General features: G+C 45.9%; 1 long non-coding RNA gene across 2 annotated transcripts in view; it reads right to left on the bottom strand.

Annotated features, from left to right (window-relative positions):
* Nucleotides 1-1,307: 1,307 nt before the first annotated feature.
* Nucleotides 1,308-26,578, bottom strand: part of LOC116939097 (uncharacterized) — a 54,920-nt gene continuing 29,649 nt past the window's right edge. Inside the window, exons 3-4 of one of the 2 annotated variants that reach the window (XR_012936906.1) lie at nucleotides 8,809-8,955; nucleotides 1,308-5,183 (exon numbers count right to left, since the gene is read on the bottom strand). This is a non-coding gene — a long non-coding RNA (uncharacterized LOC116939097). Of the gene's footprint in view, nucleotides 5,184-6,544; nucleotides 6,716-8,808; nucleotides 8,956-26,578 lie in introns of those variants that run through there. The other variant, XR_004402371.2, reaches the window with a different exon arrangement.

The raw sequence follows: 26,578 nt of genomic DNA, 5'->3' as shown, positions 1-26,578 counted from the left end.
GTGTTCCTTGGTCGATCGATGGATTTCCAACTCCAGGACCTACACCAAAAACACCCGCTCATCATAATTCAGCCTTAAGACGTGCACCAATGATCAGTATACAGTTTGGAAACAAATCTTGTTCTAGATGCATAATTAGTTGATAAGATGCAGTGCATTTCTTTATAATTTTTTATATACACAGCCGCTGAGCACAAGCCCAAAGGCCCAAAAGGTCGAGCAAAACACAAAAGTTGTGACGGATCAGAGTGAACTATCTTCTGGGTTCTTTCGGTAAAGTCACGTGGAATGGAGATAAAATAATAATATAAATAAAAATTACAGAATAAAATTCTCACGACGTTTCGGCCACAACACAAGTAGACAGCGCTGTCTTCCGCTGTCTTCCGGACAGTCCTGCTTCTTCACCCGAGGAAGGCTACTTGTGTTGTGGCCGAAACGTCGTGAGAATATTATTTTGTTATTATTATCTTTTTATTATTTTATCTCCATTCTACGTGACTTTACCGAAAGAACCCAGAAGATGAATCCCTGCAGTCACGAAAGCTTTAAACCATAGTGAACTAGTTTCTCGAATTAAGCGAGGTTCTCAGAGCTTGGGCAAAGAGACAATGGGATGGAATGTCCAAAGCAGAGCAGAGTGAGGGAATAAACAGAAAGAGAAGTGTTGTTACTTGCCCTGTGGTGAGTGGGTGGGTGGATGTTGTTAGTGAGTGTGGGAGTCAGTGTTGTGACCTCCAGTGTGGTGGTTGAACAGAGCCTGGATGAGACAAAGCGTTCAGTCTGCTTGACCAACTCCTCAACATGGGTGGGAGAAACAATGAGGGAAGTTCACGGGAATAGTAACCGTGGTAGTAGTTGTAAAAGAGTAATAAGGAGGTGAATGTGGCTTTATATGGCATCTAAATGTGACTGAGACATGCATTGGAATGGTATCGACGAGTCTGACAACCAAAGAGAAGACATGTGAGTAGATGACAGATCTTGTAGGTCACATGGCTACTGTGCACCAGTTCTGGTGGAGTTTAGAAAGCGTTGGTGATGTATGTGGCTTAAACATATTTCGCACCGTACGTTGTCAACCTTGCTAATGGGAGGTGCGGGGGAAGGACAATAAACTAAACCCAAAAATCAGTTCTAAAGAAATTAGTTTTCAATCTAGATTTAAAAGTGCACAGCTCCAGAGGCTTCATAATATCGGAAGGAAGAGCGTTACAGACGGCCGCAGAAGCGCATCTGAACGCGCGCGATGCGGTGACCGCCTTTGGTCGATGGCTCAGCCAAGAGCCACCGCTGCTGCTGCTGCTGCTGCTGCTGCGAGGATGACCGGAGTTTACGTGATGATGGTCCACGCTCCTTGACCCTGGGTCACGGGGGGTCATCAACGGTTTTGTCCACGATGACATCTCTACCATCGAATGCGACTGCATCTCCAGACGCGGTACACAGCAACCATTTGGCATATTTGTTGCATAAAGGGCAGTAAATCATGGGCAGCATTAAAGAGGAAGGTCTTGATCCTGGGCATGAAATAAAGGTAGGGGGGAGCCGACAGCACGGACGGCTGGTGAGGAAAGGAGTTGCAAACAATGGGGACAGCAGAGGAGAATGAGAGACCTCCTTCGGAGTAAATAGCAAACTTGTTTTGCAATACGCACACTGAGGCATTACGTCTAAAAAACTGTTTTCATTCGGTTGTCAAATGACAAAGGAAATCTTGAAGTTGAACGGAAACGCTGCCTTGTAAACACTCGGCTCTTCTTGCATCTGCCGCTTGCTTGGCCACGGCGATGAGGGGGTCCTCCCGGCGCCCACATCGGTGCCTGCGACAGACCCAGCAGAGCCCTGTAGCCACCGAGTGGCATAATGGCTTTTCTCAGTGCCACGTGTTTTACCCAAAATAAGTTAAAATAGACGCTATTTGTGTAAAAAAAAAACACAGCAACAACGGTAATGTGTGACAAAACAACTGTAGCCATTTCCATTCCGTTATGAAAAATGTCACGAGCCTTTCAATCCTTGTAACTTTGCACCTTATTTTCAGAAATACATTGCCCCCCCGTGACCCAGGGCCACCTAAGGCATGTGTGCTTAATGGTATTTCAGCCTCACAGCCAATGATCGCAGTGGCCGGAGAGGTGTGTATTTTGTTTTCGCCGGCTGCTCCATCTCCGGCAGTGGCAGCAGCCCCTCGATTTTTTTTTTACTCCCCTCCCGTTTCTTTTTTAATTACGAAAGACCGGGGAAGCAGCGCTTGTACGGCAGTCTCGGGCGGGGGTAGGGGGGGGGGCAAGGGGGGAGTGCGCTTTGCGCGCGCTGGCTGTAGGGTGAAAAGTCTCGATTGCTGCCTTGCGCTACGACCAAGGGCGAGTTCGGACCAACGCGATATTCATCCCTTTATGTTGTCACTTCTGCGCTCAGGATGCTGCTGCTGCTGCCACAACGGCTTGGCGGTTAGCTCACTGGACTTTTGACGCAGAGGTCGCGGGTTTGACTCGTTCCACCGGCGCGGAGGTTGAAGACGATGGTGCAAGTTTATTAAACTCCCTCCCCCCCTCCCACCATTCCCCACCACCGCCTCTGTCCACCGCTAAGCAGTAGAGACGTGTCCTCCGCAAATAGTCGATCGGTATGTTTGCCTATGGTGGGGTAAAGTGTGGGTGCTCCTGCCTCTTTCAAGATGCCCGGCTAGCATGATGGAAGAGTAGGCCAGATATTCTCTAGAGGTGCTCCCTAGGGCTCTCTCTGGTGAACTCCCTTCTGCCAGCGGTGGCGTGGGCAGCCCATTGTAGAGCTGCACCTATTTGTATTCTGGAAAGTTCCACAATTTCATGACGTGCATTTAAGGGCGCTGTAAAAAATTGCGGGTAATCATTAGCATCACCATGAAGTGTAATTTTTATTTTTTACTCAGGCATAATATGTCAACCAATTAGGGCTGTAATGATAATAGGGGTTTTCCCCCTTCCAGAGACGGCTTTCTTTTGAGCTTCGTCTCAATTGGTGCTAGACCAGAGGACGCCAAAAAGCGTACAACTCAAATACAATGTGACTATCAAAGTAATGAGGGCTCGGGGTAAGCATCTACATAATTAGACCTCCTTTGCCAGTACCAGAATATAATAATAGGGGTTTTCCCCTTTTTTCTGGCAACAAAACTGAAACCTTTTTTATGAAGAATCATGTCTGCATTAACCACAATACTTGTGGTCAAAAATGCAAACAAAAAAGCCGTCTCTGGTATGGACCAATCAGTTTCAAGGACAATGCGTATATTATCAATGTTTTTTCGTTTGCATTTTGACCACAAGTATTGTGGTTAACGCACACATGATTCCTCGTAAGAAGGTTTCAGTTTTGTTGCTAGAAAAAAGGGGAAAACCCCTATTATTATATTTTGGCACTGGCAAAGGAGGTCTAATGATATAGGGCTGTAATGTTACTCACTGGCTACTTATAGGTAACTGTTCACGTGCCAATAAAAACAATGGTTCATCCTGAATGTTTTTTTTTTCAATGTAATTCTCATCAGGTCCTGTGGTGTAAAGTTCAGTCTCCAACCCCTTGTGTCTGCTCTGGCGCTCCGGCCGCTCTGTGTTGTGTGCTCTGAAGAAACACCATTGCACGAAATGTCACCTCTTTTATATATTTTTCCCCCTTTTAAGGCGACAGGATTATTGACGAATGTGCCGAGCTTTGTTCTGTTGTAGCTGCTGTTGTTGTCTGTGCCTGTGCACCACTGCCAATGCGGCAGCACCAAATAATTGTCCACCTTCCTTGAGAAGAGAGAAATTCCGCGGTGTTGGACATAGGTCACGCTCGGACGGCGTTGGAGCACCCTGTTTGGTGTGCGTGGATTACCTTTGGCTTATTACATAGATACACTGTACATGCCAATTCTATTGATAATTATCTTCAAAATTATACCCCATTACAATGAAACACAAAATCGGGAAATGGCCCTCTTATGAAGAATGTTAATTTCCTGAAATGTCACCTTTCATACTATTTTCCTTTTAGGGTGGCATCATTGACAAACGTGTTGAGTTTGTTTATGTTGTTGTTTGTGCACCACAGTCAACGCAGTATCCCAATTGTTTTACTTTTATTACGAGCACGAATTTGGCGGTTTTACTTCGAAGTCGTCTAATTTGAATGTATGTTGAACTTATGTCGCACCGTACATCGCCAACCGTGCTAATTGGACTCATGCTATGGGGTTAATTTAAGGTTTGCGATTCGTAAAACTCAGGCGTGTCTGCCGTCTCCAAGCTTTATAAAATCCATGTTGTCGACTCTCCGATGTTCTCATCCCACGCTGCCTCCCACTTCACTCTGTGAAGCATGCCTTGTCTCCTACCTGCAGGCAACACCCAACACCATCTCCGCACGGCACTCACGTCTCTGTGGAGATGCACCCTAACCCAGAAGTAGTCGTATGTGTGTTGAACTTCTTTTGCACCGTACGTAGCCAACCGTGCTAATTGGAGTTGCGTCCGGTACGTGCAACCTGTTACCGTTAAATTACTATTGTGCGCATAACGTGCGGCTGGTTAGCAGTGGCTGACCTTATGAAAGAGTTGTAAACTTTCGAGAACAAAAATAAAACTTAAGAAGAACATGGTATTCTTAGTTCTTTCGGTAAAGTTACGTTGAAGGGAAACAACAAAATAATAAAATATATATAAAACAATAAAAATTCTCACGACGTTTCGACCATAACACAAACGGTCGTCTTCAGGTGTGTTGGTTTGTGTTATGGTCGAAACGTCGTGAGAATTTTTATTGTTTTATATATATTTTATTATTTTGTTGTTTCCCTTCAACGTGACTTTACCGAAAGAACTAAGAATATGAATTACTGCAGTCACGAAAGCTTTAAATCAAAAGAACATGGCAGTGATAATAATGGCAGTTATTAAAAATCAGAAAAAGCCTCAATGAGTGTCAACTCGTTTTCAGGATGGTCTCACATCGGGACGTTTGGCCAATTCCACCGATGAGAGGTTTTTTGGCGCGTGGTGGTAAGCAGGAGGACTCGGAGGAACCCCGGGGCGCGTACGAGCCACTGCCATCGGCCGGCACCACCACCACCACCACCACGCAAGCCCAAGTCCACGGCAGCCGGTGGTGATCACTCATCCGGTGGTGGTCACCCATCCAAGCTCGAACTCGCTTCGCTTCTGGAACCCGTGAAGATGGGGGGGGGGGGGGGGGGGGAGGGCGCATCCGGGGCGAGTTGGTCAGAGGCATTTGCCTTCATATTCAACGGGCGCGGCTTACGGCGCTTATTTGCAGTGCGTGGAATTTAATCTCAAGCTGCACCGACGCATGCCCGACTCTCTTCCGACTCTGCTCAGTCACAATGCGCAACCATAATGCCGTCGGGAAATCAGTCACTCAGGGGGACATCGCGAACGTAGCAAGCCAGGTTCTCCGCTCTCATCCCGAGGCGATGTACAACCCACCACCCCACCACCACCCCACCACCAGCCTGCGAGCTGCCTCATTGAGTGAAACCTTCGCAACAATAGCCTTTAAATTCCTGCCACGGTCGAGCAAGACTGACTGTTGCGTCTCGTCCACGCTTTCCACGTTCCACCGCCGGCACTTGCAGGTCACGCTCGGCGCTGCTCTGGCGGCGTCTCTCCTCGCGCCCCGCCACCACTTTGGAATTCCCGCCCTCCGTCGTTGCTTTTGTCACCAGGCTCTTATAAAAAATAAAAAAAACCTTATCGATTAACGTAACACGTCGACGCGTTGTCGACCGCAACTTCAACTGTGCGGTTTGTTGCTGGCCACTTGCTGTTTTATTTTTTTTTGGGGGGGGGGAGGGGAGTGGGGGTGTCATCGATCCGACTGCCAACATTGTAAGTTGTAAGTCTTTCGACGTCTGATTTGACCACGCTAGTCTAGTTTAAAAAAAAATAAACAAAGAATGATAACGAATCATTTGCCAGATTTACACCCCCCACACACACACACAAACTGCTTGGATTGACACTACTTTTTTACGGCAAAATAATTAATCGAGTCAACCACGATAACGATTAATTAAACATTGGATTTGGCAGCGGTGCCAAACACACACTTACAATCGTCAATAACATTGTTGAGCCTTATAAGGGGAAAAACACATATAAAACAGGCGCCGTTATTTATATATACATTGTTATATATTACATACGTATTTCCTTTCAAGCCAGTGTTTACAATAATTCCGAGAAACGTTACTGGTTGTTGTTGTTGTATAGTTTTTTTTACCCTGAGCGGCTCTTCGTTTTAACGCCATCAACGTACACAACGTCGCAGGGTTGTTTATCACACAGCAGAGTATGCAGGAGCAGTGGATGTTGAATAGCATGCCATAGAATGTAGATGATCTTGTGTGTGTGGGGGGGGGGGGTTCTTGCCAGACAGCGTGTTTATTTTTTTCTCTCTAAGCAACGGCACTTTAGCTGTGAATACACCGGGGACTCTATCCCACACTTGCACGGGATACTGCTGTCATTTTCAATTGTTTCCAAAATTCTACTTGGTTGGGGGGGGGGGTAAAACATTTTTTATTAAAAAAACAAAAAACTCTGCAATAGAATATATGAATAGGATGTACGACTCAAGGACTCAAGGACTAAAGGGGCCCAACTTTGACGTTGCATTTAGACTTCTTCTCGCGACCACGGCAAACCAAGGGCGTTCTGCGTGACGCTGCTATCTGCAACAGAGGTGCAACAGCGTGGTCATTATTAATCATCCAAAAGGATGGCATCGTCTCAGAGAGACTTCCCGTTGGAGGTGCAGAGGTGCGTGAGCGATGCCAACTCAAATGAGAAATAGGACACGTCGGAGACGGACGCGCTGTGATGACACGAGCGAGCGCGCGCGCGTGCGTACACCTGTGCAGAACATTGCACGTGCTTCTGATTTTCTTATTAAACCGAAAACAAACAAAAAAATATTTCTGAAAACCTCGCCTGGCGATGACATTTCGGATGAAATATTGTTGGTTTTAGATCGATCCACGTCCGTGCTTCCCCCCCCCCCCACCCAAATTTTTTTTTAAAAATCAAACATCACGTGGCATGGGATGACATCACTATTGTTAGCACGACGCATCCGGATATCACGATAAAAATATACAAAGTTGCGGCAAAAAATATGAATATCTTCAAATGTTTTCATTTCAAACTCATCCCGACAAAGCAGAAACCCACAAAACATCAGTTAAACTTTTCTACCCGCAATCCTTTATTTAAATTTCTCTCCCACCCCCCCCCCCCTCCAAAAAAAATCAAAAATCCTAAATTTTCTGCGCACAGAACACGAAAGAATCGGCACAGAATCAAGACAAACTCAAGCTCTTAACAGCGACTCCAGCGTCACCAGCAAGCATGGCCAACACAGCGGAGTGTCTTCCGAAGACACGTTACCTCTGGGCCGCCGTCAGAAATTCACACCTGCCCCCCCCCCCCCTCTCGAAGTCTCACTGACAAATTTTGTGGCCTGGCTGGCGTAAAACTCAATCATAAATCATAATTCCCCAGCAAAGGCCTCCCCTGCCAGAGTCGGAAAATAAAGTGTGTTGCCTTTATCGATTTTTCTTTGTCAGGGTATCGGGGAGAGCTGTGAAATATTTGTAACCGAACTGCTCAGATATTCATAGAATGGTAAGTAAACGTTGGGCGCACAGGCTGGGTTTGATGTATTGCGGGTCACGATTATAAATTACGGACATAACAGCGGATGGCAGAATGCACACCCCCGGGTAGCTATGTATTGATTTCCTTCTTTTTCTCTCCCCACCTTCTCCCCCTCCCCATTCCCCTCTCCCTCTCTAAACCAGTTTAGTTCCATAAAAAATACGAAACGATATGGCCTGTCCTGTAGCCATTCCCTTTATAGAACTTTTGTTTTTTTAGATTTTCAATGTTTCTTTGTGTTACGAAAGAATACATACACACGCCATTAAATCCCTCGAATTTTAGAGAATGTGAGGCTCGTTACACGTTGTTTTTTGCCATACAGCCATCGCTATTATGTTTGCAGGTACTGCATGGACATCCTATAGCGTGGAGCGGTGGAACAAGTGGTTAGCACACTCAGCTATGAACCAGGCAGCCTGAGTTGGATTCCCAGCCACAGCTAACATCAATAGCGAGTGATATCTGAACCACAGGACCTGGCCTACTCTTTCTTCACAAAACCTTTCACTTACCACCGTGACCGACACGGCATGGGCAGGCCTCCATCCAGCAGTGGATTGACAAAGGGATGAATCATATGATCACATACGCTCAAAAGATCTCGCTTTTGTTTTAAAGAATACGTTAACGACAAGACGTCAAGACATGACCATCACTTGTTGAGTGTTCGCACTTTGTTTTAATGACAGCATTAAGGAAAGAAATTGCTCAACGTTAAATGTAAAAAAAAATATTCTTGGTTCTTTCGGTAAAGTCACGTAGAAGGGAAACAATAAAACTGATGATGATTGTTTGTGTTGCAGTCGAAACGTCGTGATAATTTTGTTGTTTTATATTTTTATTATTTTATTGTTTCCCTTCTACGTGACTTTACCGAAAGAACCAAGAATATGAATCCCTGCAGTCACGAAAGCTTTAAATCAAATGTAAAAAAATACATTTGATGATCTCCATTCATTAACAGCGGACTTCAGAGAGGGTAGATATATAGACTGCTTGTGCATCTATACTGCCCCAAAGCGTTAATTCACCTTGAACTTGCTGCGAGCTTAAGTCGCTGAATGTTAATTGAAACAAGGCAGTCGTGTCAAATGTAGTGACGTACCAATGGGTATCCCACAGTCAGCCGGTGAAATTACAAGCCTCCAGCAGTCCCTTGTCCAGTTCCCAAGGGGGTTGATTTTCACCCCGTCGGCTCTCCGGCAGGGCTGTCCGACGTTTCGCTCCCACATGCCGAGTGCTTCTTCGGGAACTGAGCGAGAAACACATCCGGTAGTGATGAGAGAGCCACACGGTCGGAGGAGAAAAGACTCCCCACACAGGATTCCCAAACAATGCCATTTAATTTTGTGACGATTTCAAATCAAGAATCGATTTTTTTTCGTTCAATCATGCGGCTAAGGCTAGCAAAGCTCCAGTGGCTGCAGGGGCGACTACGAAATCGAACACTTATTTTATTGATCGCTACGAATCGATCAATCGTTCAACGGCTGCAGTCTTTTTATACAACTACATTCGCGTAATTTTTTTTATTTAAAGCTTTCGTGACTATAGGGATTCATATTCTTGGTTCTTTCGGTAAAGTCACGTAGAAGGGAAACAATAAAATAATAAAAATATGAAACAATACAATTGTATTGTTTCCATTCTACGTGACTTTACCGAAAGAACCAAGAATATACATTCGCGTAGTTGTATAAAGGAGTCCCAGTCGAGTGTACAGTGAGGGAAAAAAGTATTTGATCCCCTGCTGATTTTGTACGTTTGCCCACTGACAAAGAAATGAGCAGTCTAGAATTTTAACGGTAGGTTTATTTGAAGTGAGAGACAGAATAACAACAAGAAAATCCAGAATAACGCATGTCAAAAATGTTATAAATTGATTTGAATTTTAATGAGGGAAATAAGTATTTGACCCCCTCTCAATCAGAAAGATTTCTGGCTCCCAGGTGTCTTTTATACAGGTAACGAGCTGAGATTAGGAGCACACTCTTAAAGGGAGTTCTAATCTCAGCTTGTTACCTGTATAAAAGACACCTGTCCACAGAAGCAATCAATCAATCAGATTCCAAACTCTCCACCATGGCCAAAACCAAAGAGCTCTCCAAGGATGTCAGGGACAACATTGTAGACCTATACAAGGCTGGAATGGGCTACAAGACCATTGCGAAGCAGCTTGGTGAGAAGGTGACAACAGTTGGTGCGATTATTCGTAAATGGAAGAAACACAAAATAACTGTCAATCTCCCTCGGCCTGGGGTTCCATGCAAGATCTCACCTCGTAGAGTTGCAATGATTATGAGAACGGTGTGGAATCAGCCCAGAACTACACGGGAGGATCTTGTCAATGATCTCAAGGCAGCTGGGACCATAGTCACCAAGAAAACAATTGGTAACACACTACGCCGTGAAGGACTGAAATCCTGCAGCGCCCGCAAGGTCCCCCTACTCAAGAAAGCACATATACATGCCCGTCTGAAGTTTGCCAATGAACATCTGAATGATTCAGAGGACAACTGGGTGAAAGTGTTGTGGTCAGATGAGACCAAAATGGAGCTCTTTGGCATCAACTCAACTCGCCATGTTTGGAGTAGGAAGAATGCTGCCTATGACCCCAAGAACGCCATCCCCACCGTCAAACATGGAGGTAGAAACATTATACTTTGGGGGTGTTTTTCTGCTAAGGGGACAGGACAACTTCACCGCAACAAAGGGACGATGGACGGGGCCATGTACCGTCAAATCTTGGGTGAGAACCTCCTTCCCTCAGCCAGGGCATTGAAAATGGGTCGTGGATGGATATTCCAGCATGACAATGACCCAAAACACACGGCCAAGGCAACAAAGGAGTGGCTCAAGAAGAAGCACATTAAGGTCCTGGAGTGGCCTAGCCAGTCTCCAGACCTTAATCCCATAGAAAATCTGTGGAGGGAGCTGAAGGTTCGAGTTGCCAAACTTCAGCCTCGAAACCTTAATGACTTGGAGAAGATCTGCAAAGAGGAGTGGGACAAAATCCCTCCTGAGATGTTTGCAAACCTGGTGGCCAACTACAAGAAACGTCTGACCTCTGTGATGGCCAACAAGGGTTTTGCCACCAAGTACTAAGTCATGTTTTGCAGAGGGGTCAAATACTTATTTCCCTCATTAAAATGCAAATCAATTTATAACATTTTTGACATGCGTTTTTCTGGATTTTGTTGTTGTTATTCTGTCTCTCACTGTTCAAATAAACCTACCATTAAAATTATAGACTGATCATTTCTTTGTCAGTGGGCAAACGTACAAAATCAGCAGGGGATCAAATACTTTTTTCCCTCACTGTATGTACATGTATGTATGTTGGACTTCTTTGGCACCGTACGTAGCCAAGCATGCTAATCTGAGGTGCGGGGGGGGGGGGAAGGACAACAAACTAAACACTCGAACGTTTTATTTACTACCAAATGTCGGGAGTCATTCCGTTCTTGCGTCTCGAACTCCTCTTGCCGGCTCCTCTAGATTAGCGTTTCGATGATTTTACCGCTAACATTTTCCTCATGATGCTTCGTTTAGATTATTTTACCGCTAACATTTTCCTCATGATGCTTTCGTTTAGATTATTTTACCGCTAACATTTTCCTCATGATTCTTCGTAATGATTATTTTACCGCTAACATTTACGTCATGTTAAGCCACTTCGTCGATTTATCATTGGCGGCCAGGTCGCTTCTGAAAAAGAAGCTAATAGCTCAGTCGGTCAGATATTTTTTTAAAAATAGAGTTTAGTTTTCTTTGTGTATTTTCTTTTTAAAGTGATTTGTTTACCTTTCCTATACTTTGCACTCCTATGGTGTTTTTGTATTGTTTGTTGTTGTAACGTTCCGACCTTCGCCTGTGACAAAGAGCCGTTTATAGCTCATCGGACTCCTCCAATATAAATACTTGCATTCTGATTAATTATTTGAAACCTCTTCTCCACTCTTCCTCGAACATGTTATTTATGTAGTTTATTGTTACATTGCATTTATGGCTTCATTTTGGTGATTTCGAAAAAAAAATTTGGTTTGGCCATGTTTGTTTGTTGTAGTACGGAGTTAGACTGATGGCCTTAGTCTAAGTTGTCTTGTGGTTGTTATTGTTGTTGTTTGACTTGTATCCCACTGGGATTCTTGCACACAGCGTTGGTGTGCGGTGCTTTTTCAGGAATATTTTGCTGTTTTTTTCCTGGACGATCCGTTTGCACAGTCACATAGTCACTTTAAGATGTTTTTTTCTTGTTCATGTTTTTGTTTGTTTGTTGCGGTTGCACCCGATTCAAGAGCCGAATGGCTCACAGGGCTTTACCAAATGAATGAAACTGAAAACTGAAACTGAACGTTCTCTTTCTCTCAACCAATCCCCTTCGATTTCCCCTCCCCCCCCCCCCAAACGAGACCTCCAACCAACTCCTCATTGGCGCTTTCACTTTCCGCGGGCTTTTTCAAACGAATCGCTCCGGCCAATCCGACTCGAGCGTGTTTCGCCGCCCTCCAATCAGATTGCGCGATCAACGCGTTCGGCTCTTCAACGTGACAGATGGCCAATGGGAATTGAGTCCATTATTTAAACTAACACGTATCGTTCATTTGCTGTAACTTGCGTAGAGTTCGCCTCTCGGCGTCCCTTGCAGTTTTTTTTTTTGGTCCACAACATCAGCAGGCCCCCGCGTGAGACTGCGTGTACTCTGAGCAAACAGGAGGAAATATCCAGCCACTGCTGCGGGATGGATCAGAATCCTCGACAGCCACGTAACCTGAGCTATTTTTTGTAGGAGACTTATTTTCATCATATTCCTCCCCCCCCCCCCCCCACACCTAATTTTTAATCTGAATGTTCTACCGTGCTGATCACAAATCAACCACAACACCTTACAGGGAGCATAAACCGCCACGCAAACTCCTGCCAGCCTCGAAGCGGCTTTTGGCTGCAAGCCATCGAACAAAGACGGTGGTCACGGCATCGCGCGCTTTCAGATGCGCTTCTGCGGCCGTCTGGAACACTCTTCCTTCCTATATTAGGAAGCCACTAGAACTGTGCACTTTTAAATAATCTGGATTGAAAACTTATTTCTTTAAAACTACTTTTTTGTATTTAGTTTGTTGTCCTTCCACCACACCTTTGATTAACACGGTTGGCTATATACGGTACGAAAGAAGTTCAACATACGTACATACAGGTGACCAGCCCAAGGAAGAGGTAATATCAAAGCTACCTCTAGGATCCCTACAAAAGCAGAGCCGTCCATAGGCTGGCTGCTGGACCAGGGACATGTCCCACTGTGTGGGGCCCTCAACGCCTTCAAACTAAACCGAAAATGTTACGTCTGACACCGTGACGCCGAAGCCCCCCAATGCACGGGGCCCGGGGCGGTCGCCCCCTATTCGCCGTACCCTCAGGATGGCTCTGCCTATAAGTGACCCCCGGTCCACCGTAATAATGGGCAACGCTTTCATTCTCAGAGCTGGAATATAGCCAAATGTATCCAAATTAAGTGCAGAACCAAATTTAGAGCAATGAGTTGTTTTTATTGCGTACAATAATTGGTGACCGCAATGGGACTATTGACTCATTGCACTTGAGCACGTGGTCCACTCTCACATGTGACTCACACACTGAGATCCTGAAATTTTTAAAACCAGGATCTCAACAGTGCCAGCTCTCTTCTCTGAACCCTGACACAATCGGCCACCAGAACCTGATCTCTCCGACGACCAGCCCTGATCTACCACCTTTGACTGCAGACGTCTGACCGGAACGAGACTCGTAAAACATATGTCAAGCCGCCGTGTCAGCCGTAAAGAGCTGTGTGATTTCCTCGTTCCAGCTCTAACTTTTAACAGAGGCTACTAGCCGGCCACTTCTGTCTACAGTCGCACCACCGTGCCACTTCTAGCGATCTCCAACGGAATAAATTGACATTGACTTAGGTGTGCGCATCGGTGCGGTTTGCACGCATTTGCGCAAGTGTGTGTGTCCTGTTTGGAATTCACGTTCAAACGTTATGCAATGGGGATTTGAAACGCACGGGAATTATAACGTGTTTGGCCAAATGGGTGTCATCCCAATTTAAACGTGGGTCACGAAGTTTGTTTTGTTTTATAATTGTACGCACACACAGCTATCGCTGCTCGTGAGATTCTGCTCAGGACATTTTTGGGATGCAGCATTTTTGGTCAAAAGAAAAATGCGGTCCTCTCATTGCCTGCATTTGAGCATCGGTTTGAACTACAAACTTAATATCACATTTAGAAAACAAAATCACACGATGCATTATACTCCATGTGAGCACAACCATGCTTATTTACAGATGAAGGCATTTTTTACGAAACCGAAGTCATGGCAGCAATGATGTGTATTTGGAGTGTAGAGCTGTTTCGGATTTTATCTTTAGTACCATTGGGAAAGTTGGCTTTCTTTTTTTTCACTTAGCTATACAGAAGAAGAAGAAGAGAAAAAAATTGTCAAGCATTGCTCCGACGAAATTAATCGTAGGGCGCTTTGACTGTGAGTCAAACTGAAAAAACTGTGTGAGCGAGAGTCCACACATTGTTTGCTTGTCTGGATTTTAGTTGACTAAAAACACGCGTTGACTCCCTGACGCGTCGGTCAAAGCTGCAAACGTGATTGCACCCCGCGGGGCCTATTAGCTCTCTGCGAACAATGAGAGATTTTTCTTTCTCTCATTTGCTGCATCAAATAAGTGTCACAACCGTTGCGGCGTGTACGTGCAGAATTTAACGCGGGAAAAATTATAAACGTCGGTAGGGGGGGGGGATGGGGTCCTTTTGGTCGTTCATCACAGGGCAGTTGATCATCGTCAGGGACGGACCGGGCCCATGCTGAACTTTAATTGAACTACAGCGACCCTGTTGCCCCCCCCCCCTCTCTTGAAATGTAGTCATGACAAATCACCGACCGCAAACCACGTGCGATACTCAGAGGCCGCGCGCGGTGTTGTACTGTACTGCAGATATGTGCTGCGTGCCATAATGAATACGTGCACACACGTTAATTAATTTTTAAAATAACAAACACACAATTGCGATATTCGAATAATAATCGTCGGCAACCCTTTACTGTAAAGTTGTATACATTTTTCAATAACCCATGATAAATTGGATCTCATGTACAATTTAATAAAATCAGTTCATGATATTGGATGTTTCAAGGATTTTTTTTTAATGGAATCCGGTACAAAATGTTATCAGCGAGTCTTATGAGAGTTTTTTTTTGTTAAACAATGTATCACAAAAAAATTCACGTAAAATGGCCAAAAAAATATGTAGAGCAAAGAAAAATGAGCGCGCGGTACGTAAAAGATTCAACTGGGTGATGACAACTCATGGCCCCGCAAAAAACGCACAAAGTAGAAATACCCGCACTCTGTCGCTGCATCTGCGATCCTCCTCTTCAGTCTCACGGGGTCTTGCGTCCTCTTTAAAGCCGGCGATAAAGGCGCGCGCGACACAGACGCCAAATCCGCAACCACCGAGACAACTCGCGAGATCCCTAACCCAATTCGTTGCGTGGAAAAAAAACTTCCAAAATATGAGCACAGATTCGCATTTACGTGATGTTGTCGGGTGCAATTCATTTGTCTTAAGTCACCAGTCAGAGCACCGACGTCACTTTGCTGAAAAGTAGTCACGTGTTTATGTTTGTTTGGTGATCCTGCTGCTTTGTTGGCAGGTGTCTCGAAGCACAAATAATATAATTAACAGAATCTCACAGAATCGTAGTGTTGCTATGGATAAGGGCCATTTCCCCAAAAACGTCAACTATTATATGTATTTCTCCTGTTAGGGGCAGCTAGTGTTACGGACAAATATGTCGAGTTTTCAGTTTGAATGTAAAAAAAAAAATCGCAGCCGGCGAATAAACTGTGCGTATGTGGTCTCGACGAGCTGCCGTCTGTCTTGCGGTGAAGTTCACACCTTCGGTGTGACCAGGACACCGTAACCTCCCATCTTGTGGAGCGCTGGTGTTAGAGTGAAATTAACGATCGCCGCGTAAGCAACGCAATCGCATGGCGCCTGCCTTGAGCGCATGCAGCGCGCGGGCGAAAATTAGCGGCAGACTTCCAAAAACGCGGCATTGAGCAATTGCGGGCTTCATTCGCGCGAGCGCTGGCGGCAGATGGAAATGAGCGCGTCGAGAAAGTAGACACAAATAAATGAAGGGGGTAGAGCCTTGTCCCCGCAGTTGTCTCACACCCCAGCCGGGCACTAACAGGGAAGGAAGTGGCAGGAAGTGGGTAACCAACGCCCGTGTGATCACACCCCAGCACACGGGCGGACGCGTCTCTCCGAGGGGGCTTTGATGTGCTTATTGGGAGCGACACGCCCCTGCGGTGTGCCCTTTGTCAGCTCCCATCTCAGCCAGGCATCAAAGCGGTGCTGGGAAGAGCATATTGCAGAGGGTCACCGGAGGGGAGGGGGGCCATGGGGTGTTGGGAGTGAGGCGTGGAGGAGAGGAGAGGCAGGGGTTGAGGTAGAGGGGGGTGGGGATGCTCATGATTGTGAAGAGGACGGAGCTGGATTCACCGACAGCTGTGCTGGTAATCCCTTCTGCGCGGCTTCTCCGACGCGTCTCCGGCTTGTGCCGCGAGTTGTGCGGAACGATGTCCGACGTTTCGCTCCACGTGCACCCATGTGCTGGATAGCCGCACCGCGTGCAATCTATAGCTGCCGGAGCTGTGCAGCACGTGGAGGGAAACGTCAGACATCTTGCCGAACAACACGTGCACAAGCTATATACGCAGCAGTGCAATCTCTTCTGCGATGGAGCGAAGGTGAAATAGATTACGGCCCTGAAAAAAAAAATGTCCAGCGTGGTGAAGTATGGTCAAATAACCCCCACGACCTGTACAGAGTGGGGAAGCGCTCATCGAGCAGTGGACCGACACAATGGTCTACTATGTGCACATGTACAAAATAAATTAACACATAGACGGATTTTACTTGGAACATGTTTTACACTCATCTTTTTAGCCATTGAAATCAATTGAATCTGATTTATTTCATGTTGCATCCTTGAAAAGTATGCTTTCAAGGTTCCTAGTAATTTGTCAAACAATTCACGGAGCAATTGAATAATTGCGACCAATGGTCAAACAGTGCAGCAGTACGTTAATATACGTTAACAGAGCCGCACAAATGATACAATCTCATTTTCCAATTGTGTTCATCCTAAAGAAATCCTCTTTTATAACTTTACTTGTCATTCATTTATTTTTAAACGTCTCATACAACCATTTTCATTTAATGCCGGTAATCGTGATGGGTCTTTTTTTGTTCGCTCCCTTGTTTGGCGTTTCATTGGGTCCCATTCGCAGCTTCCAGATATCTCTCACAGCGCTCTCGTTCTGAAGAGCGCATGGGAAAAGTAGGTCTCAGTTTCGCTCCGGTACGACCTGCATGGGCGGAACACCGTGATGTCGTACCGAAGACTCGGAATTGAATGTTCAGCAATTAAAATAAACGTTCATTGTAAAGGCTTTCAATTTAAAATGAATTGTTGCTTTGCAAGACCTCAAAATATGACAATGGCTTTGGGGGGCCTTCATCCAGTGGTGGATAGATCATGGCTGCTGATGATGATGTAAATGCTCGCATGCAGTTAAATGTGTTCACTAACCTGTGTGAAATATTGTCACTTCCTTGATGGAGTTTTGTAAAAACGCACATAAAATAACTCGCAATCCTATCTCAATCGAATGCCCAACGAAGCCCTCTCTTGCACTGTATCGGTTGGTCACAAGCGTGATTGTGTGGCCATACTTCACCGGATTGGGCGGTGCGGTCCGGTGTGAAGGAGGGTGATCCAGGACCGGTTGTCATATCGCTCGCCACTCATGTTAGCCGTGGCCGAGAATTGAACTCGGGTCGCCGAATTCGTAGCGGAGTACACAAAAACGAACGCGTCACCACCGCCTCCCTCCCGAATCTAATACATGAATACGCATCGACACGACGTAGACTTGTGATTGATTGGTTGAGACATTGTTCGTACGCATGTTTGGCTTTTGTTTTCCGGTCTTACAAAATTACAAACTCAAAAATTATTTCGTGAAAATTGGCAAGCGAATAAAATAATTTACATATAAAAGCATGCAACCGCTATGAAGCACCGAAATTGCTTTCCAATTGCTAATGCCTTTTGGTGTAACTTCCTATAAAGTGTAGGTGATTACTAAATTCTAATTACTTCTCTCATTTACTGACGTTATCATTATCAGTACACGCCAAACAATAAACAAATCCGAGATTGTTTTTTTTGGGGGGGTACTCATATTTCATTATCACCATCGTTGTTGTCGCTAAATCCATCGCTCGTCGCGTCGTCGCACACAGGGGACCACGGGAGACGGGCAGCTTGACCAAAGATTGACCAGTGACCGTCGAAAACACTCTCTCCGCGAGAGCAATAAGGCGCGCGAGTGTCAGGGTCACAGCGCCGGCTCCTCGTCGACGCGCGGGCACTGGGCAGGCGGCGAGCGGCAAATGAAGTCGTTCACTCGCTGGGCAGGCGGGAGTGACACGAGGTGGGTGTACGAGGCGGGGAGCGCGTGGGAGTGACACGGGGCTGCAGTGGTGGGCTGGGCTGTGTGTGTGGGGGGGGGGATAATCGCGACTCGCTGTGGGTCAGAGGTGGGAGCGGATCGGCGCGGGGTTGGCGCGGAGTTCCTCTGATTTCAATTTCTCATTTCCAGCCCCGTCGGCTCCAATTACGTCTCGTTACGTTGGCTAGATTGGATGTGAAGCCGAGTGGCAGCTCTCCGTCCGGCCGCGCTCCGCCGCTGGCATACAAATTAGCGGCGCAGGGAAGAGAGAGAGAGAGAGAGGAGCCCGTGTGAGCGTCTCTCTCCAAGGCCCCTCTCTGGCTCCTGCCACCCGCCCAGTGCCTTCTATTACAGGCAGATTACACGCAAGGCTCGCTCTCTGCCAGGGAGAAACCGGCGGCCTTGTGCGACACGCTGAAACAAAATTTTCCGGCATACGCATTCATGCATTTGGGCATTTTCATTACCGCTGGAAAATATGGCAATTTTCTTTGCCAAAACAAGTTGTTGAGACGAGGCTAACAGCATTGCCTCCGCGCGCACGTGGTGATTTATTTTATTTTATTCTTATTTCGTTGTTTCCTCTTCTTTCCTCGTTTTTTTGTTTTGCTGTTGTTGCTTCCGCAAATGAGCGAGCGATCTCAAAATCTTGAAGCCGACAGCCGGGAATTGTTATTATTCCACTAGCACCCGAACGCGGGATAAATCACCCACAGTTTTGGCGAGATGGCATTTCACTTACGACTTAAACGCGGCACTCAATTGCGCACACAGTATCATAACGCTAATTGACAGTACAGTACAGATGTTGTTGGAATGAAATGAGATTACGGGTTTCTTTCCTCTGTAAAGTATGACGCATATTAGTAACTCAACATATGTGCAGCGGATAAATAATAAATAAATCTCCAGCCAGCTGCTCTCCTCCATGAAAGTGCGTGTGTGTAAATATTCAATGCAGAAATGCTTATTAATTTCCATGGACAACGTGAATAAGAATAAGCATACATTTATAACGGTGAATGTATAGCCATTTGCAAACCACCGGATCAAGGTCTCCTTATGCCGTTTCAGTAATTAGGGGCTTTGACCATACTCCACTGCACTGCTCGGTATGGGATCGGTAACAATAGGGTGGCCCAACACCGGCTCCGATATCACTCGCCAATTATGTCAGCCACGGGCCAGGGAATTGAACTCGGATTCCCAGGTGCACCGTGCAGTTCGCTAACCACTCGGCCGCGGTTCCACCCCCTGTATGTCAAAATCGGAGCGCTTGTAATCTCATGTATATTAGTACTTATAAAAGCGCCGACACATAAATGTCAAGATCACATATGGTGAGTAAACGATGGATCGTGCGTTTGTGTATGGGATACATCATAGCTGCTGTATTACTCCTCTTATATCTATTGAAGCCACATGTAAAACATCAACATTGGTCTATGCTTTGCCGGTTGTAGTAGTCATCTTGCACTCCTCTGTACCAGAACCAGGGCAGTGCCAGCTGACCGGGATACCAACACATCTTGCTGGCTACCTGAACCGTTTCGGGTTTTTAAAAAAATATATATTTATGTTCAAAATCATCAAAATTATTCTGGCGGTCAGGTCAAAGCCAAGAGCCCAAGTGGCTTCCCGTTGAAGAATTACCACAGGGTGGACGGTTATCATCCTCGCAGCAGCGTTTGACTAGTCATCGAACAAAGATGATGACTCCGTCGTGCGCTTCCGGATGCACTTCTGTGGCCGTCAAGAACGCTCTTCCTTCCGACATTAGGAGCCCAGTGGAGCTATGCACTTTAAATAAAAATTGAAAAACTCTTTTCTTTAAAACTGCTTTTTGTGTTCCGTTTGTTGTCCTTCCCCCACAACTCCGATTAACATGGTTGGCTATGTACGGTGTGAAAGAAGTTCAACATACATATCACCTCACCCACTCGTGGAAATTCCACGGGTGCATGACAGGGACAGGTCTATCCACAATTAAACAACCGTTACTGATGGTGTATCTATTCTGTGTATTGATTTGGCTTCATATTATAGCATATGCTTGTTTGATCCTCGTCATCACGTAACATTTTCCTGTTCTCTTACACTTTTCTTATAGTCCAGAGGCAATCGCGCATAACAATGGCACAAGGTGAGAAGAAACAGTGAAAACAACAGGCAAAGTTAAGTAACTAGTAAATACGAAAATGTGGGTACGCGTGTGAATGTGCAGGTAAACTATAACTTTACTAGCTTTATTTTATATACTAAACTATTTTTATTTTACCAGGTAAAGTCCACTGAGCAATATAGCTCTTTTTTTCAAAAGCGACATGGCTACAAATGATAGCTCAACGAAGTGGCTTATCGTGTGGAAATGTATAGCAACCAAATATTCTAAACGCGTGTTTCTAAATGTGGAGGGGAAATCTGGAAGGCCTGAAGAAAAATCCACGCGACCACAGACAGAGAGACATGCAAACTCCAAATATACAGCTGGCGTCATGGTCGGGATCGAACCCACGACCTCCTGTATAACAGGCGAGGTAATTAACATCAGTAAATACACAGCCGCGTTGTAATTCTCACAACGAGACACACTAATCTTGGTTCTTTGCTACATTTCTCCCTTGTACTCATCTGGTGTAAAAAAAACAATTGTCGGTGGCTGGTTTCTACAAAGATGGTTCCATCAAGAAAACAAAGTCAATCATATCTGTAAATAATCAAAGCAGAAGGACAGCTTCCAATTGACATAATTAGAATTACCCTGAAACAAATGTATTGCATCTATCTTACAAAATGCTATAGCCTAACATCTCATAAGTAAAATATTAAATAAAACTCACCACAATTGTCACATGACGGTGACACATAAGGCGGAAATATAGTCGACTGACGTTTCTTGGAATGGACCGTACCGCTCAGAAGCGAACCCCAAAAAAGAGTTCACTCAGATGCACACCGACGTTTTCGAAACGCTTTATTTTTTACTTTACATCAAAAACTACACCTAAAAAATCAGATCCATTCCCCGGTTACCGTGAGGTGCGACACGGATGTCCTCTGGCCCTCAAATAGTGTTTTTTTTATTACAATAAAATACATCAACACTATTAACAAACCCATTGTTTAAAATATGTGTATTATTTATCTCCGTAAATTTACTTTGGGGGCACCGTGTATTTCTCTTTTACACGTGGTGACGATTTGTTTTCCCAATTGGTGCTGTTGCACCATTGGCAATTAAAAGCGCAGTCTTCACGTTTTCAAATTTTCTTAGATTTTCGACATCTCCTCGTCTACTATCCTGAACAGATGCACTTTACCTTGGTCAGCTCACAGGCCACGCGTGGTACAGAAGAGACGGGAGTTAGAAGGGCTGTGTTAGCCCTTAAGGCACAACAAGATGTTGGGTTAATGCTGGCCCAGCCCGGTCAACCCAGCCACTGCAAGACTGCTTCAAGACTCACTGAGTACTCAGTTCTTCCCGTCTTGAAGAACACACTGCTCTGCACAGGTGTTAGTTTCAAATTGTTTGTGATCATATCTCTCCGTTCCACATTTGCTCTTCCTCAATCTTTTGCTCGTTTTTTCCCCCCTTCGAAAATCTGAGTCGATTACTCGTTTTGGGGATTCGGTTCTCTTCCACAGTACTTCCATGTTTTCTTAACGATGTGTGAAATGTGATCACAGGCTATCATTAGCTTGGCTCTGTGTTTCAGCTCATTAAAAATCAAGACAGTTTTTTTTTTATCAAGGTTGGCTGAATGCACTGCATGTCTGCTTGCTGAACTATCCTAAATTGAAAATCCTCCTCGAATTTTTTTTTTTACGAACGGTAACATACCATCAAAGGTTGTTTCTTCCAGTAAATCAATTTCCCAGGACAAAGAGATAAATAATTACAATATTTTCTCGATATCTCTAACAAGAGGCAATTGGTTTGGCTGCCATGCATAAAACACAGAGCTCTTGAAATTGCGGGGGACACAATTTCTATTCATGGTTTTTCTACGGGTTTTAAAGTATCTAGGCAGCGAAACAAGGATTGTGAAAACCTGTCTGTTAAATGGTCGCAGAAGCTGCACTGTGTAACACTTCCCTGTGAGGTTTCTACGCATTCTTTTTCCCCCCGCAATGAGCATTAGTACAGAGCTGTTACAACCGTCACGTGCTGGATGAGAATACCATCTCTGGACACGTGTTTTAATGAGCACCCAAACTGGTTTATTGTAAACACGACAGGGGGTGCCACTACGGTGCAGTGATTAGTGCATTGTACTATGAACCTGGCGACCTGAGTTTGATTTCTGGCCATGGCTAACATTCGTGGCGAGTGATATTTGAGCTAGTCCCCAAGGCGACCCCACTCTTCACTAATACACACTCACCAGTGTTGCGAAGTACGATCAGACAATCCCCACGTGAATGAAAGCACGTGAAGTGAAATGTCAGACACCATGCTGAACAAACATACAACCCGAAACCACATTCGAGAGCTCTACTGAGCAACAACAAAAATACCTGCAAGGATATTCTGAGCCCATGCAAGAGCTCAGTTGGTCCCTGAGAAACTAGAAACACTGGAACATCTGTCACATTAAATGTACAGAATATAACGGAGAATAGTTAGAGTTTAGACTTTAGGGTTTAGCAATTAATGTAGAGTATCTTAGAAAACTACATTTTAATTGCCTGTTTTATATAAATACATTAAATCATGGTTAACTTCGAAATACTGTGGAGAAAATACGTTATATATCGCTAAAATAATGGTCACTGTTGTTTGAAATATGTTTTGTCCTATTCCGATCAATTGACTTTATACCACTACGTGGCTGTCACAGCACCAGGCTCATTGTTAAAATAATAAAAATGATAACGTGGACCAATTGTACTTAATTTCCAAGAGATAACGTATTTTATAACAATCTACCGATGAAATAAATCGCACCAACCCAATAAAAGTGGAAGTATAAACAATACATATTTTTCTAACATTCACATTTTGCATGAGGGTCCTTTAACAACGTTTTATTTTCATACGCTACCCTTATAATTAATAGACTATTGCCTTTTCAGACACATATGAATAGCCGGTAGGAAAAAAAAGTCCGCGCATTAATGGTTTTAAATGGATGAAATGCCATGGGCCCATTAACACTAAGTGGCTGATATATTTGAGCTTCCCACAGAGGGGAGCGGCTCGGTGCACAGTGACGCTAATAGTTGTTAAGTGTGTCACAATATGCACAGCCGTCGGCCTCTTGCATCCACAAAAAAAACAATACACACGGCCGTGCTTCAAGAGCACAGCAGAATCCATTATGCCTCCGCTTTTATGTCCGTGCGGTCTCCGAGTGTGAAACACAGCTTACGGGAAATGTACGCGGTACTTTGTTCCCCCCCCCCAAATAAAATGTAAAGAGAGAGTAAGAGTACAAAAAAGGCTGAAGATGTTTATTGTGCATTCATCACCCATGCGATCACATCCTTGACCCATGCCTGCAGTTGGAAGGCTTTTCTGTCTTTTAGTCTGCAGAAAAGCGCACTTACCCTGAACTCTATTCAGTGGTAGGGGCAGAGAAGACGAAGGTTAATTTTAATGTGAAAGAGGAACGGAACAAAATGTGACACACACACACACGGCGCTTGGAAATTATGTATGGTGGGCCGTGGTGAGAAAATGATGATGATTTGGCGATCCCAGTAAAAGTTTATATTCAATGCTTCGAAATTGGCCCACATTGGTGGCGATCACACTTATCGTGGCGATGATGCTGACAATTATCATAATGATGGTAATAATGATGAGAGAAAGGCCGATTGGCGATCATGTGCTAAAAGTGATCAACAATCGCACGTGGTGATGATGATGACCGCAACGATCATGATTATGATGATGACATGATGACAGCTCTGCTCACTATAACCGATCATGATAATCGTGGAATGGGCAACAATAAAGCGACCTACCCCCATTCCAACCCCCCCCCCCCCCAACATTGTTTTACGTAAAACAAACAGAGAAGCGAGTGTTTACACTCTCACAGAAAGTTCAAGTTTCAAGTTTTCATTTATTAGGTACAGCCCTGTGAGCCATGCGGCTCTTGAGTCGGGTGCAACCGCAACAAACAAAAACATGAACAGAGAAACATCTTAAAGCGACGACGCGCAAACAGAAACATCCTGGATAAACCAGCAAAATCTTCCAGAAAAAAAAACACCGTATTACAACGCTGTGTGCAAAAATCCCAAGGAAAAAGCAATCACGCACAGGGAGAGAAGCGTGCGCAGCGTGGCCGGCACGCACCCGGCAAGCACCGTGGCGTTTGTGCAAAGGCAAAGAGCTCACTCGTCGCCTTCGCAGACTGTAGGGGGCAAGTGCTCTTAGCGGGCCCCTATCAAGGCCGCCACGGCACGCGTGGGGGTGGGTGTGGGTACTCAATTGAGGCTGAGTCGACCTAGGGGAGGCCCAGGGCCGGTTCAAAAATTCGGCACTGGCGTTGGCCGTGAGCAGGAATCGTTTATCCGGGTTCGTGCCGTAGCGAGCTAATCGTTACACCACCGCTCCCACACACACGCGCACACACACACCGTGGTGTAGCGCACATACACACACACCGTGGTGCACACACACACACACACCGTGACGTGGTGCACACACACATACTGTGGTGTAGTGCACACACACACACCGTGGTGTGCTGCACATACACACCGTGCTGCACACACACACACCGTGATGCACACACACACACCGTGGTGTAGTGCACACACACACCGTGGTGTAGTGTACACACACACCGTGGTGTAGTGCACGCACACACCGTGGTGTAGTGCACACACACACCGTGATGCACACACACACACCGTGGTGTAGTGCACACACACACACCGTGGTTGGTGGTGGTGGTGGTGGTCGTGGTGGTGGTAGTGGTGTTGGTGGTGTTGGTGGCGAGTTGTTGGTTGTCGCGGGGAAAGGAGCCCCCAAAGTGTGAATCGCGGCGCCTCGCGTTCGCGCCTCGCTCCGCGGGGAGACGTGGGGATTAAACCCGGCGTGGGATGGACGCGCAGACGATACCCCCCCCCTACCACCCCCACCCCCCTACCACTCCCCTCCCATTCTCTCGCCCTCCCCCCATCCTGACACCCCCTACCTTTACCAAGTCGATGGGGTTGACACCCTTCGCTTCGTGTCCGCATGCATTATTCAAGGGAACCGCGCGCGCACGAGAGAGGAGACTTCTGCTACGAAACGGAACGGGGCCGTAACACACTTACAGAGAGAAAGATCCCCCTCCCCCCCATGTATCCCGTGTAGACTTTTGGGGCAAGTGCTGCACACACACGCAGACACACACACACACGCAGACACACGCAGACACACGCGCAGACACACGTAGACACACACACACACGCAGACACACGCAGACACACGCGCATACAAAGACAAACACGCACACGTACAAACGCAGACACACAAAGACAAAGGCCCCCCCCCCCCATATATCCTGCGTAGACTTTTGGGACAAGTGCTGAAAAAAGATAAAGATGCCCCGTATAGACTGAATAGACTGTTGGGGCAAGTGCTGTTCGCGAGCACCTATAAAGACCGGCAGAGCATACGAGGGCGTGGGTGGCCAACACCACGCCCGGCCACCTTTGTCTCCCTAGTGGTGATGTTTACACGCCGCACCAGGTACTCATTTGAGGCCGAGTCGACCTTGGGGAGGCCCAGGACCGGTTCAGATAATCGTCACTGGGTGTTGGCCGTGACAGTGAATCGAACCCGCATCGCCAGGTTTGTAGCGCAGCGTAGCGCTAACCACTACACCCACCGCTCCCCACACACACACACACGCGTACATACCCGCACACAATGCGTACAAATGCACCCACGCGCACACAAAGACAAACACGCAGACGTACAGACGCAGACACACAAAGACAAAGATCCCCTGTATAGTCTTTAACGGGCTGTGTTGGAGGTGATTCCTTTCACGCGGCACATAAGGAGGTGGGTTGGCCAGCACCACGCCCGGCCGCCTTTGTCTCACCACAAATGATGTTTTTCACGCAGTATTAGATGTACTTATTTTAGGTTGAGTCAACCTATGGAGAAGCTCATGACCGGTGCAGATATTTGTCCCTGATGTCGTTTCGTTATGAGTAGGAATCGAACTCGGGGCCGCTGGGTTAGTAGCGCAATGCGCTAACCACTGCGCCACCACTCCCCATAATAAACAGATAGAGATCTCCCGTATAACATTAACAGACTATTGGGTCAAGTGCTGTTAGC

Source organism: Petromyzon marinus, chromosome 5 (genome assembly GCF_048934315.1).
Source record: "Petromyzon marinus isolate PM22_M1 ecotype Great Lakes invasive population chromosome 5, UKy_Petmar_22M1.pri1.0, whole genome shotgun sequence".
Taxonomy (NCBI): Eukaryota; Metazoa; Chordata; class Hyperoartia; order Petromyzontiformes; family Petromyzontidae; genus Petromyzon; species Petromyzon marinus.
This window is presented reverse-complemented; position numbering and strand designations above follow the sequence as displayed.